The sequence below is a fragment of the Bombus impatiens genome, unplaced genomic scaffold (assembly GCF_000188095.3).
Source record: "Bombus impatiens unplaced genomic scaffold, BIMP_2.2 scf_0478, whole genome shotgun sequence".
NCBI classification, from domain to species: domain Eukaryota; kingdom Metazoa; phylum Arthropoda; class Insecta; order Hymenoptera; family Apidae; genus Bombus; species Bombus impatiens.
This window is the reverse complement of record NT_176897.1, coordinates 107,697-119,720: the sequence shown is the minus strand read 5'-3', so window position 1 is coordinate 119,720 and position 12,024 is coordinate 107,697. Positions and strand designations below refer to the sequence as shown.

The 12,024-nt window shown below is 46.2% G+C and overlaps 1 protein-coding gene across 1 annotated transcript in view; it reads right to left on the bottom strand.

Annotated features, from left to right (window-relative positions):
* The window catches only part of LOC100748733 (MDS1 and EVI1 complex locus protein EVI1-A-like), a 22,004-nt gene extending 9,986 nt beyond the window's left edge, over positions 1 to 12,018 (bottom strand). The window contains exon 1 of the mRNA XM_003490833.4: positions 11,235 to 12,018. The gene's annotated coding sequence lies outside the window, so the exon portion shown is untranslated. The remainder of the gene's footprint in view (positions 1 to 11,234) is intronic.
* Positions 12,019 to 12,024: the final 6 nt, after the last annotated feature.

The following is a 12,024-nucleotide window of genomic DNA, read 5'->3' as shown; positions in this document are numbered from 1 at the left end:
CCTGCCGATAACGGGGCCAAGAGGTGCCGGCATTTAATTACGACGCGGGCCCCTTTAACCACCGCCTTGTCGGAGATAAAATACGAGACGCACCACTAAATTCATACGGGCCGCGACACCGAAATATTGCTCTACGTGTGCGACAGGAGACCGCGTGTAATTTTCGGTTGACCGTTGCCTCTTTTGCTATAAGTGTAAAATTGCTTCGATAGCCGGTGTCGCGGCTGTAACATTGTAATTGGCCGATCGGCACGCGTCAAATTTGCGTACCGTCGTTTTCGACCGATCGATAACGACGATAAAACAAATGGCAGCGACGCGTTACGGGAATATCTTGGTCCGAACCCTTCGTCAACTTCCAAAGATTTATCGGGTAATTGGAGTTCGTCGGAAGATGGCCACAGAGCGAGTACAAAATTGTGAATTCCCCCTTAACTACCCATGTGAAATTCGAACCGTATTCTTCGAGTCGAGTGGAACTTTGGTCATTCGTCGTGTATCCGCAAGGGTAAGTGGAAGTAAAAGTATCAGAGACACCAGTACTATAGGCGAATTCGAGGGAAGGTGGACAATAAGCGATCGCGAAACAGCGAGGAGGCAGTGAAAGGTGGTAAAACGATACAGAACGGCGAACGAGTGGCGTTCAGTTTCTGCGCCGCTTAATCGTTTTCAATGTTACTTTCATTCGGCCTGACAAGCGACACCGTTCATTATTCATCGAGCTTCGCGTTTCGTGCTTGCACCGGCTACTCTGACTGAATTAATTTGTCGACAACATTTCGTCCGGTTGCGTACGCGTACGTTGCGCGCGTGCAGCGCCGATAAATCCGACGATTATTATTTATGATTTCGCCTCCGCGGTATAAAAGCTTCGAGTCCGTTTCCTATGTCGGCTTGATCGCGCCCACGCGGTGTTTGGTAGTTAGCAACCTTGTAGCTTGTTCGCGCGTACGGCTACATTTCCGCGGAACAAGTGAAACGAAGGGAAAGGAGAACGACGAAAGGGAAAAAGCGAAGCAAGTTGCATTACGTCTCGGTTGCGAGACACGCATCGAAATGTCCTCGAGAATATCGAGTTTCTCTGAAATACTTGTTGCATAGCCTTGAGTTCGTCCACAGATCTTAAATCAACGAACGAAAGGTGGTTAGGTTAAATGGTTGCAACTAATTTACTAGTAAATTGGTTCGCGTCGAGAAAGTACTCCCCGCAGTAGAAACTGTCCGTTCCTGATTAGACGTGTCTGGGCTTTTTCTACTTGCACCGCGCTCGCGCCGCGTGCCACGCTAACGCGGTTCTGTTATTTTCATTTTACCGCAAGGTGTCTGCGTACTATACACAGAATAAATAAAATTCTAGCCAGAAAACGCACGTTGTCTACGTAATTTTGAAATGGACAACACGCAACCAGCGATATATTAATTGTGCTCGACATTACGAAACGCTTAAACAGGAGCTTAAAATAAGCAGGTCTCGGAGCTCCGGTAGGAATCCGGATGGAATTTTTACAGCTGGAAAAACGACAAAAGGAGAAGTGATTCGTCTTTTTTTTTTATTGTTTCGCTTCTATGGAAACACTGCCATAACGCGTCTCGCTAACCTTATCGGTTAACCGAGTCGATCATTCTATTCGGATTGCGATGAATGGGTTAAAGAAATCTCTTGTTTGGTTTCCGGTACTTCTACAGACGGTCTGACCCTAATAGGTATTCAGCCATTAGGATCGAGCAAAGACAATGCCGTCAGAGATGACTGCAATCTCGCTTCCAAGGGAACGACGTATCATCCACATTCCTCTCTGTCTCGCTAGAAACCTCATTGAATAACAGTCTTACGTTGTTGAATTTCAGACACTTTCGAATCTGCATTTCAATCCGTGTGTTCGTTAAAGTAATGCGCTCGATTCGAACTAAATTCCAACGGAATTCGATAGAAAGTAAGAATCAAAAACGTACCCGATGCATAGTAAAAACATTTAGGTAGATCGGAGGCAATATCATCGCGAAGAACAACGAACGAAACCCGCGTAATTTTTCCTGGTTCGCGTTCGGTTTAATTTGTCCAGCAGTTACGGAGCGAGTTAACAGCGATTCGTTCGAGTGAAACTAAACCGTGGTACAAGGTAGCTGCAGGTGCTTTCCTAACTAGGAAACTTCAACGATGATGTGTACAAATTCGAGAGCGTTCTCGACGTGTTCAATAACAAGAACAAGGATTTGCTGCTTGGAACATACGTAATTGCAATCGATAGACGGACGATCCTTCGTCGATGATTTTCCACGTAGTAATTCGCGGTCTCTCTCAAGCCACACGGACATATTTCGGAGTCCTCGGTATGAGATAACATTCGGTAATTTTCTCCGCTATTTCCACGATTTAGATAAATGCCCGACGATTGCAGGCGTTTCCTCATGAAATCTTAACTATCGGCGCGCCGCTGGAATTTCGCCTTACACTCTCACCGCGGTACTGCCGCGAGTTCCGCGTTATTCGTCGACTCGTTGGTAAAAAGGTTGACAAAAAAGCAGCATGAAAGCAATGTAAAAAATATTAAAATGCGACAAGAGTACAGAGAGTATGAAAAAAGCGGAAGGTACGCAGGGAAATTTCTGCGTGGAGATACGACGTTTGATTAGAAAAATTAATCGGCTAATAATTCGTTGCTACAGGACAAAGCATGGTAGTTACTTTCTCGCGGAGTTTGCCCCGTTTCGAGGCGAAACGCTAATTGCCCGAGGTTAGCCAAATATTTCCAGCCCCGCCGGAAGAAGATTATGCCATTTATAGACGTTAGATCGAGGACTTGACAATGCTGGGCTGAGAATTTTTCTCATGGGTCGCGCAACGCAACGCGTTTAGACCGCATCTGGTAACAGTAACGGCCATTTGTCTGCAAATTACGCGATAACAGAGGGAACCACGCGAAGAAGAGACACGCGAGTTAGAAACGGGAAAAGAAAGTAACTCGTGTCCATGGAAAGGAACTTCCCCTCGAGACGCTTCCTAATCGCAATTAATACAATTATCATGGTAGAATTCTACTGCATGTGGATGCAACTTCACCGAGAAAAGAAATTCCATTCTGCATAATTTTGGAATTCGAACGTTTAACAACGAATTTCCGTATATTCTGGTCGAGTAATCGTCGAAGATTAGCTACAACGACAGACACAAGTACTTTTGAATAATTTTTCCACGTTCAATACGATATCCGTGATAAACTTTCGATTTAACGATCCATAATGTCAACTGTACCGCGCCTGAACCTCACAGGCAGTCGAGATTTCGTAAGAATCTTCAGGCGACGCTAAAGTGGCGCGAGAGGTGTCGAAAGAAGCAGCTCCCTTCTCGATCCGCTATCGGAAAATTGTTCGGAGCGTTGCGTTTCCAAGGAAGCCAGCTGACGAAGAGAAAGGAGCGGCAAACGGAGGAAGGGTTCGCCGAAACAAAGACATCAAACGATTTACTCCGCCGTTAGACAGGTCGACCGAGTCCGAGACCACAATCGGTTTCTCTCTGGTTCCAACCACTCGAAAATGCCCTCTGGCGGACATCCGAGTTTACGAAATCGAATCTCCAACGTGCCCGATAAAATCGATCAAAACGATACGCCATAGAGCGTTTAAGCTATTAGAGTTTTTTCTATTGATTATTAGCCATCAAATTCTAGTGGTATTTAATTTTAGACGTTTAATGGGTTAGAAACTCCCTCTTTACGGCGTTATGGATAGCCTGATGTCGACGACACGCGTGTCTCACCGCATTGAATCGCTGCATCCGGTGGTCGTTTTTGTCACTCGATCGAAAGTGTACTGAACGCATGCACTACTTATTTATTTATCTTTGTTTTGTTTCTTTTGCCAACGACTGCACAGCCTTGGCGATAGTCGAAGAAAGTTATCGACAGCGTCGTTTAGTAAGTTTTACTATCGTTCGAGTCGCATTAAAAGATCACAGGCAAGTTCTTAAATCGTTTACGGACGCACAATGGACATTATTCTGTCAGGAGAGGTCGTTGACACTGATAATGGAAATTTGTGGCGACGACGGTAAATCACAGGTAAAGAAAGAACAGAAGGAAAGAGAATTCCTGATTCCAGGTAGGACGATGGGACTCGCAGATAAGGGAAGAGAGGCAGCGTGAAAAAGCTATCGGTTATGTAATTGGTATATTTCGGGCGATTCCATGGCGCTCGTGACCGAGATACGAAAATTACGTATGGGAGCGCACCTTCTCCCCGGCTAATAGGCGATTGTGATTTAAAAGGAGTGAAATCTGTGGCAGATGAGAAAACGAGCAGCGCGACAGTATAGAAAATAGACGCGGGGAACGCCCGTGAGCGACGCCACGGCGAGATCGATGACCCGCTGTAATTCAATTCGACGTATTAGAAAGCGTCTTTTAATTAATGCGTAGCGAACGATATTGGCGGCGAGAACGAGTACACAGTTTGGTAAAGCTCCTGGTTGCGGTGATTAATTGTAATCGCTTCAACTAGGGGTCCAGTCGTGGAACGAGGCTGTCAGAACGTGGTCCGTAATTAGAACGGCGTACGATCGAACTGTTGCATAATCGATGACTGTGGTGTGGCCTAAATTCACCTTGTTCGATGTATGTATTCGAGGTATTCGTAACCGAGCAAAATGTGCTGTACGAGCCACCTCTTGCTCTAATCAGGCAGATTCGATCATTCTGTTTTCCCTACCATTCGCGACGATGTTTCTTTCGAGTCCACGTGTCACGTATCTCGTTATCTCGTGTCGCGTACCATGGAATCGAGACTTCCTTCCGACACACGGAACTCGACGAAATGAATTCCGTGCCCTCGCGCGGGACGCGAAAGCGACGGAAAGAAATGTGCCAGGGATGGCAAAGAGCGGTCTCGTCAACGATCGTAACCGCGGAGAAAGGGGAACGCACGGGGGGACAGAGATGGTTGACTAACAAACGATGATTTCGTCCCGTGTCGCGTGAATATTTCATGAGAAAACGGTCGAAGAATCGATGCCACGTAGAACCGAGAGATCGAGGGATGGACGCGTTTAGAGATAACGAAACCGGAGTAAGAAAATGGACGAGGAGAGAGGCACGATGTCGCGGAAGAGGCGTGTGAAAGGGTGTCGCGACGGGTCTGGAAAGAAAGGAAGGGAGATGAACGAGCGACAGAAGAAAGAATCGGGCCAAACGCTAGCCAACAACGGGCCCCAAGGAAAATTCATGAAAATCTATTCCTGATTTTGTGACTGATCGTTGTATATATTTATACACGGCGTTGGCCAGGGTCCGCATCGATATCGGGGATTACCAACATTCCACGAAGTGACACGAACGCTGTACAACTGCGTCGTTCCTCGTAGCCTGTGCCTCGTGTCGCAAACGGGCAATTTCGCGCGTTTCGCGGAAATCATTCCATTCGTGGAAACAACGATTCCCCCGTAGAAGTTTCCGATCTGACGCGTTCTCCGGAGAAAACGAGGAAATCGAAACGGTTTACTAGCACCTTTGACTTTACCTGATTTTAGGAGAATCGGCGTGTACGCATTAAGCGATAGTTTCACGCTGAAGAAGAATTGTGTATTCCAGGAAGATGTAGAATGCCCTAATGGACACGCGATGTGATTCCAAATTGCTTGGCCGAGAGACGGAACCAACCGTGTCCTTCCAAGGCCACCGGTAGCCAATCATTTGCGAAACGAGCGTAAATTAGGGGATTCTCGCGAGGATCGATGGAATTCGAAGAAAAGGATTCCCAATGTTTTTTCTACTCCTTATGTGGAAAGTGACGAAAGTGGATCTATTCGTCGTTTCGTTTCTACAACCAACGCAACGACTCGATTTCCTGACAAGTCTACTCGACAAATTCATTCGTGTATTTATATCCTCGAAAGATTGCTATTGAATAGCCTAAAAATTTGCTCCTATACGAACGACTGGTTTCCCTCGTGTAAAAGACCTTCGATCAGGCATAACCTTCGATCGAGTAAATGGATGCACACGTGCGTTTGCCGCGTCGCATCGCGCTTCGTCAGTGGTCAGCTGTGAATCTAACATTTCTCGTATGTAACTTTCAATGAATATTGAACGTAGATGGAGTAAAAATTATCTAGACGCTATTTAGATAATGACTCGTGGTTGGAAAAACTTCTCGGGAGAAAAAGTACACGGTTTAACATGTACATAAACGATTGTCAACAGAAAAATATTTTCTGTCACTTTTCAACCTAACGTTATTCAATAGCCAATTATACCATTCAAAGTCTGAACGTTAAAGCTTCTCTCTAACGAAGTGACCCTCGAGCACTCGAACAGTTGTTATTCTCAAGAACATAATAAAGTTGATCCGATCGGTAGTCAGCAAAATACGACATAGCTGATCCATAGTCCGTCCTAGAGTCAAGGTACACTGGACCATAGAACTAGGAGATTACTCCGTGTTTCTCCAGTCATCCTTATTTTCCCAACATGGTCGTCCGCGCATGATTAATCGAACGTTCCAAGTTAGGCAAACGTTATCGGCGCAACAGCGGTGGCGAACAACGAGGAAGAGACAAAGAGCTGTGATTCGATCGAGAAGAGGTCTGTTCTAGCGGTGAGGTGGCCACGAAGCGGCAATAAGCCTATCGAAAACACGATCATCGAATTCCCACGCGCGTTAAATTATCACGTATTAAAACGGTTATCATGTAATATTATCTGGCCAAGCGTTCGAACATTCAGCAGAAATATTCGACAGCTCTGACCAATGATGGAGTTCTAATACGGCGTTCGCATTCATTAAGACTGCGCTAGACTCGATCGTAATGAAATTAATATAAAACCAGCGTAACGACTGCTTAAGGATATCGAGGCGAGTTGCACAGATAATTACTTGCGTATCGACGCCGATTATGGCTGGGGAGAGGCCGCTTTCCTAACAAATCTAAGCTCGACTTTTGGCGAGAGAGTCGCACGACTAAAGGTTCATGCGAGATTCCTTTCATAGTAGTTATAGTTGTTTCGATTTTCGTTGTCACGTTACAAGTGCAAGATTATGACCTGAAACTGAAGTTTTCAACGTCATTTCGAATCTGTGTCTCTTGTGCGAAACGATCGAACATGGATCGAACTTCGATGCAGTCGATTGAATTGAATTCGCTCGTTTGGGATCATAACGTCGAAGGTCTTGGTTTCGGAAGTTTTCACGACGAATATGCCGACAGAAGGTTGCAACTTTTTTGCACCAGCTATAGTATTATTTCACGGTGTTTTTGGTCGCTTTTTGCAACGCTCATAAATCGAAACGCGGCAAAAAGATTGCATATTCATGCTAACGTGCGATGATCGCTTCGCGCTCGTAAAAATGCCAGGTTCGTACTTTGGCTGAATACGCGCCATGCACGTGTCACGTCCGTTTACATTAAACCACCAGTTTATGAACTTTTTTACTTTCCTTTTTTGTTTCTGTTCGATCTGCAACATTAAAGAGTACACCGTGTGCAAAGGTGCAAGAAAAGACCATATTTGAACGAGAAAGGAAAAAACGACCTAATCCACCTTTCCACCGTGCAGGAAACGAAAGCTCGTTTCTTTTTCGCAAGGACAAAGTACGAATGGTTTTTCTCGTTCTCGGATCAGCTTCAGCCTCGACTCGTGGATGTTTCCTCGGGAGGAAAGTAGGCGTGTGTCGCTCGTCTACGATAGGTGGGATCACCGCGACGGGACGGCAATGAGCTTAACAATGGCATTGCGGTACTGCTCGAATTTAATTTGAAAGCAGCGAAGGCCCATTGTACGTGTACACACAAACGGACGTATAAATAGACGCGGTCGGTGCGCGTGCCCACGCAACAACAGCTTTATGCCACCGAACATCCCCGTCTCCATCTTCCTCTCCCTTTCTTTCGCACTCTCTCTCTCTCTCTTTCTCTCTCTCTCTTTCTCTCTCACTACTTGTACCGAATCGAATTTACATTTACAACCGCGTGCGCGCGTCTTCTAGAATAAGAACGTATAAATTCTCGTTAAATGCGATTCTCCGAGACTTCGTTCTGTCGCCTCGGTTTCATCTGGACACTCGCGTCGCGAATTTAACAGTACCTAAATACTGCCAGCGTAGACGTATCTCGTATGGCGACAGTTTTTCTTTATTTCCATACCTAAGATGAGAAGATTAATTATATCTCCTTGCTGATATTTACGTATTTACGCGATTAAAGCAATACTTAATGGAAGAAGGAAACTTTTACTTGGATGGCATTAAGTTAATTACATCGATGAAAACATGAATGCGCATAGACATTCGCGATCTAATAATAATGCTATCTTTTTCGTGCTTGTAAATTAAAGTTGTTTATTACGTTTAATGTGCAAGGGAACTCAATAAGTTAGGAGATTAGAAGCGTTTTACGACAGCTTTCGAGATAACGGATAATAACGTAACACGATGACAAGCGGGGCGGGAGGGGGACACGAAAGATGCCACGAGGAGACGGCGTTGTCGTTCAGGAACCGTTTTATTGCCGTTTGCGCCAGTCCAGAGGCGAGGACATTGTTCGAACCTCTGGGAGTCTCTCATGATTGTCGTGCTTTTTCCATTCTCGTAATAGTGGTCGTATTCAAATAACGTCGGTACACGTTTACGCATCGCGATCGTTGGGCAATCGGAAAAAAAAGAAAAAGAGGAAGCGACCTGCAGTCGTTCGTGCAACTTCGCTCCACTTGACACCGACGTGCCACATTCGATTCTCTCGAATCGCCTTTCTTCTCGTTACGCGGCTGCATATTCTTCCAAAAACGTAACATCCACAAATTTATCACTCGCAATGTTCGCAGTTGTTCGTATCGTTTGCTCGCGAGATAGTTTGGTCCATCGAACGGAGTCGTAGAAATTTTCGTAGCTTTCGGACGACGCGAAGAATGTACCCAACTCGATACAGAGCGAAAAAGGAGTCGCATTACAAACGCACAAACGAGGAAAATTCTGAGAGCTAACCGTTATAGGCATCGCCGTCCCTCATTGGATCGCGATAAATCTGGTGTAGTTCGATTCGCATCGTCGTCGATCCCGATGTTATCGATCAGCAGAGCGTTAATCGTACGAAACGTCCATGCAAATTACAGAGCGAAGCTGCTGGAAAAAAATCGAACAACAGTCGCCTGTGAGTTATTACGCAGACAGAGGAGACGCGGTCGCGAGGAATCGTTAATGGCACTTGGCGAGGATCGAACGGCGCGGTGGCGGGAACGGCGTAACCGGTTGAAAAGAAAGAAAATAATGGAACAGTGAGTGTGAGCGAGAGAGAAGAGGGGAAGGAAGGCCGATGCTATTGGTTTCACGCGACCGTTAACGGTCTTGTCGGTCTATTTCGATCGCGGCGTGGCTCCTACAACAAAAATTGAAGCGCCTCGCCGCTGGTTTACCTGTTATCAATTAACTGTTAACGTTGCTGCACGTTCGGAACCGTAAGCGCTGCGTGCACTATCGTACCCGGCCTTTTCTCTATGAATAATGTATCTCGGTTCGGGGAATTCGTGGCATTTAATCATTGAATCGTTAAGAGACGGACGACCGACTTGCAAAGATTTATGCGATACCCACGAATATTCCTGCACCGTCATGAGAATCTTCTGTCGTGCCTGATGGCCTCCTTCGATTCGGAGCAGGCGACACGCGTTGAATGTCGCGCCGCTTCGCCCGTACTCTCTGACGATGTTATCGATTCTTAAAAAATGCTCGTTAAACGATCGTAATATCTTGAATTCCGGCAAACGCTATGTTGCGTAAATTTTATATTAGTTCGCAAAGTTCTATTCGTATTATGTGTTCAAATATGTTAATAGCCACGGTGGACGATAAACGAGAGAGAAAAGAGCCGCGGTGTTACAGGGCGAGGATTCCCCTGATAATACACAATAAAATAAATGAACAGGTCGTAGCATAAATGATGCGGAAGGTTCGTTGCAAATGTTTATTACCTTGCAGCAGCTGTTAGCTTCGATACACGTGCGGTTAATGGCGCCGTATTTATGAAGGGAATGAAAAAAGATATGATCGGTAAATAGGCACGTTTTGAATTGGAAAATAGCTGTCGTAATAGCGTAATAGTTAGACGGGATAATTATTTCGACAATCGTACAACCGGAGCAACTTTTCAATCGAAACATGCTATCGCGCGTTACAGGTAGCCAAGATTATGTAACGACTCTTTATACGTGTCAAAAGTTTCCTGTTTATTGACTCAGAAGTTGTTACACTTACCCGTAAACTATATTAGATTATTCACCATGTTGCGCAACTATTCGCGCGATATTTTTGAAAAGTAAACAATAATATGATTCTCAAACCGGTTACTACTAAATCGTCCTCCAGGAATAAACGATTTTTCAAAGTTTCGCGTAAATCGAGCGTCTAACCGCTCACATCGCGCCAAGTTATCTCGTGGCAGTCGCGATCCTGCGAATGGGCGCAGCCCCTCGCCAGTCCGGAGGCGCGTAAATTTATGAACGAGGAAACGGCAAGGATCGCGGCGGGAACATAGCTTTTGCGATGTGTCTCGTTGGTTGAGCGGCAGAACGAACCGTTCGGTGATATAAGGACGAGCGTGGGCGACGCTTACTTTTCAAGCGGAATCGCAAACGCGACTTCGAAACTGGTTCCAAGCGAATTAGACGGCCGCGGGAGACTCGCCGAGTGAAACGCCGCGTCGTCGCTCGTGCGTTACGGAAAACGATCTATGGATCTATTTGTTACACGGATCATTTTTCATCGTGCCACTATGTCCGATGATGAACGGCCGATTTTTTACGCGGCGTCACACGATACGAACCTATCGCCTCCTAGGATTTAAGTGGCGAGTCTATTTAATTTGTTGCCGCCTTGAGATTTGTATCCGTAGGATAGAATTTCGCGAAGGTAGAAAATTCCATTTCCTACTTGATCTCCGAAAGATATATCTTTGAGAAGTGAATATTCGTCGTTTTGTACGTAACGATACCAGAGAAAGGAGCCGCAGGAGTACGAATCGAGATTTTAGATACGGCGAGATGGTCGGTAGCGGGTTAAGGAAGGAAACGTCTCAATCGATTTCAGGTTGACGCGTTTTCTTTTTTCGTGATCTTTGCTCGTTTCACGCGACAGACGCTTCGAGGAATCGAACGCGATCGAGTGACTTCATAAATATTCAGAGGCGCCAGCCGAGCTAAGCCTCGCCACGGGAAGGGAACGAGATCGGGTCGAAGAAGAACAAATAGGTTTACCTTATGCGTCATTCCATGACCTTGAAGCCGGGGGTAGTAGTTGGCTGCACTTCCGGTGAACGGTTTCTCACTTTCCCCACTTGTTTCGTTGCGATTTTTCCCCCGTTCGATCAAACTCGTTTTCCTTTTTTCCCCCTTGATCGCGCGTTCGTAACAGTTCGACGAGTTCACCACAGCTCCACGCGAGAGAAAGAGAAGATAGAGTCAGTCAGTCGAGGGAGGAAGAGAAGAAGAGGTAGAAGAAAGCGAAGAGGAAAAATAGGAGGCACTCCGGTTTCAACAACGGCACACTATCCTCACACTCGAGCACTCTTCTTCTTCTTCGTTCATCGATCATCCGCGGATCGCTATTCTACGAGTATCCAGATCGAAACGTCCGATCGAACATCCTGACGGTGATTGCGAGGCTCCGCGACGGGAATCTGTGTTCCAAGAGCGTGCCTCGTGGCGGCGCGGCGGCGACCACGTGTTCGAGCGACAGATAGCGACGCGCTTCCCTCGCTTTCGGTGCGTGTCACGCGACAAACGCTGTTCCAGCGGATCGTTTCTAGGTCATCCGGATCACCGAATCGACGTGGAACGGGATAATTATCCTAGAACTGTGTGTCCTGTTTCCGTGCTTTTGACTAGAGATAGTCCTCCTTGCGAAACTGTCGTCACTCGAACGGATGAAACGATCTAGGGCCACGCGACGACCAATCTTCACGGATGCACCTACGATCGTGTAATCGATGGATGTTGCACGCGCGACCGTCGTGTATCCTGTCCGGTCGGTGACGGTGACGGTGGC